The sequence below is a fragment of the Arachis ipaensis genome, chromosome B07, assembly GCF_000816755.2.
Source record: "Arachis ipaensis cultivar K30076 chromosome B07, Araip1.1, whole genome shotgun sequence".
Lineage (NCBI taxonomy): Eukaryota > Viridiplantae > Streptophyta > Magnoliopsida > Fabales > Fabaceae > Arachis > Arachis ipaensis.
In genome coordinates, this window is record NC_029791.2 from 11368965 (window position 1) to 11371494 (window position 2530).

Consider the following 2530-nt stretch of genomic DNA (forward strand, 5'->3'; position numbering starts at 1 on the left):
AATTATATTTAAATATTATAAAACAAAACCTTGTCTTTTAGTGCTATAAATGGTTGGAAATTGTTTATTTTTACTTTTCAACGTCAATAACAAGAACTCTTTGATTAAAAAAAAAAAGCCTAGTAATTGAAGGATATAAAGTACTCTTTTTGTTTTTCAAATCAAGCCTTAGCAATTATAGGCATCTCTGAAAAATTATCTACTTTTCAAATTAATTTTTTTTTAAAAAAATTTGATCAAGTTTATCTTTTAAAGATTTTAAGTTAGTTATATTGGTTTTTCTATCATTTTTGTTGATAATATTAAATTTGTAAAAAAAAAAAACAGCCCCTAACAATTATCTCGAAAGACAACGAGATCCTTGACAAAACAAAAAAAAATTCAACCCAACCAACCCAACCTTGACAATTACTTCGAAATCATTTAATTTATGAGCTCAATTTCAGGCTCAAGCTTGGCTCACCAGCTCACGAGCTTAGCTTATCGAGCTGTTAACGAGTCGAGCTCGAGTTGGCTCATGAGCTGGCTTGACTCACTTCCAGCCCTAGGTGGGGTATTCACTCTAAATTTGTGGATGTAGAAGTGAATAAGTGACATTATATTGACCACAACATATATCTGACGGACTAGCTATCTTTTGAAACGATAATACTAGAAAGATAAAAAAAAAGTCAGAACATGTCTTATTTAGCATTCATTCATTGTTACAATAATTGATTATTACTAAATAAGATAAATTTTGACTATTTTTTGCTAATATTTTTTATTTTATTTTTTTTTTACCAAAGATAGGAGACTCGAACCCGCAACCTCTTAATTGAGTATGGGGAGACTATGCCATTTGAGCTATTACTCATTGGCAAATAATTTTGGAAAGATAAGAGACTCGAACCCGCAACCTCTTAATTGAGTATGGGGAGTCTATGCCATTTGAGCTATTACTCATTGACAAAAATTGGAAAGATAGGAGACTGGAACATATATCTGACGGACTAGCTATCTTTTGAAACGTTAATACTAGAAAGATAAAAAAAAGTCAGAACATGTCTTATTTAGCATTCATTCATTGTTACAATAATTGATTATTACTAAATAAGATAAATTTTGACTATTTTTTGCTAATATTTTTTATTTTATTTTATTTTTTTACCAAAGATAAGAGACTCGAACCCGCAACCTCTTAATTGAGTATGGGGAGACTATGCCATTTGAGCTATTACTCATTGGCAAATAATTTTGGAAAGATAGGAGACTCGAACCTGCAACCTCTTAATTGAGTATGGGGAGTCTATGACATTTGAGCTATTACTCATTGGCAAAAATTGGAAAGATAACAGACTCGAACCCACAACCTCTTAATTGAGTATGGGGAGTCTATGCCATTTGAGTTATTACTCATTGGCAAAATTTGGGAAGATAGAAGACTCGAACCCGCAACCTCTTAATTGAGTATGGAGAGTCTATGCCATTTGAGCTATTACTCATTGGCTTTTGCTAATATTTTTTAGTAACTAAATATTCCTGTTTATAAAATTATATCAAATTAATTCTAAATTAAAGAGGATCTTGAGGTTTTTAAATTTTTAAATTGGAATTGATTTGATTTATTTTATAAATTTATTATGTTAAAAGTTAATTAAAATAGTGAGATGTATACTATAGTGTTACACTTAACCTGTCATATTAGTAAATTCTAATGTCATAAATAAAAGAAATGGTAAAAGAATCAATTAATATGACTAACAAAATCTTTGAATAGTGAATTTGATTAAAAAAAATCTTTCTAAGATAAATTTAAAAAATGAATGATTTTACAGAAATAAATTTAATTATTTATCTTTTTTATTATCATAATACGAGAATATCAAATATTTCTTTTTATGAATAGGAATAAAATTTTAAATTTTAGACACGGAATTATTCTTGAGAATAAATTATTCCTGGAATTAAATTTTAAAACTTTAAACAAATATAAAAATAATATGTTTACATGGAAAATTTCCAATAATAATTAAAATTCTTTAAAACAAACGTACATTAAACTTTTAAGTTAATTATTTTTCCCCTAATTTGTTTATATATAAACCACTTTAATTTTAGTTTCATTATATCATTTTTGTCTTTTTGTTTAATATCTACAAATAATAGACCCAAATTCATTAAAAAAAAAAAGATTTAGAATTTCTAAACTAAAACGAAAATGTTTAGAGAAGTAAAGACCAAAAACTAAAGCTTATCATAAAATTGGCAATTTTATTTTATCTTGTGTGTGCATTAATAAGGAGAATTCACATGGGGAAGCTCGATGAGATAATTTCAATATAAGCAGTGACATTTCATGAATTTTCATTCCCTTTAGTTTTTCTTTATTTTCACTGTTTAAGAGATCATCTAAAAAGGTGTAGTTTCTAAATTAACATTTCAAATTACTAGTAAAAGCTGTGTGTTCTAAATCACTAGTAACGCTTGAAAGTTGATACTAAATCTAAAAAAGTCAATTTCGTCAGTAGTGAAGTGGTGAGAGGATGGT

The 2530-nt window shown here is 27.4% G+C and overlaps 1 long non-coding RNA gene across 1 annotated transcript in view; it reads left to right on the forward strand.

The window, feature by feature from the left end:
* The window catches only part of LOC110264857, an 18096-nt gene that overhangs the window by 13500 nt on the left and 2066 nt on the right, over positions 1–2530 (forward strand). The window lies entirely within an intron of this gene.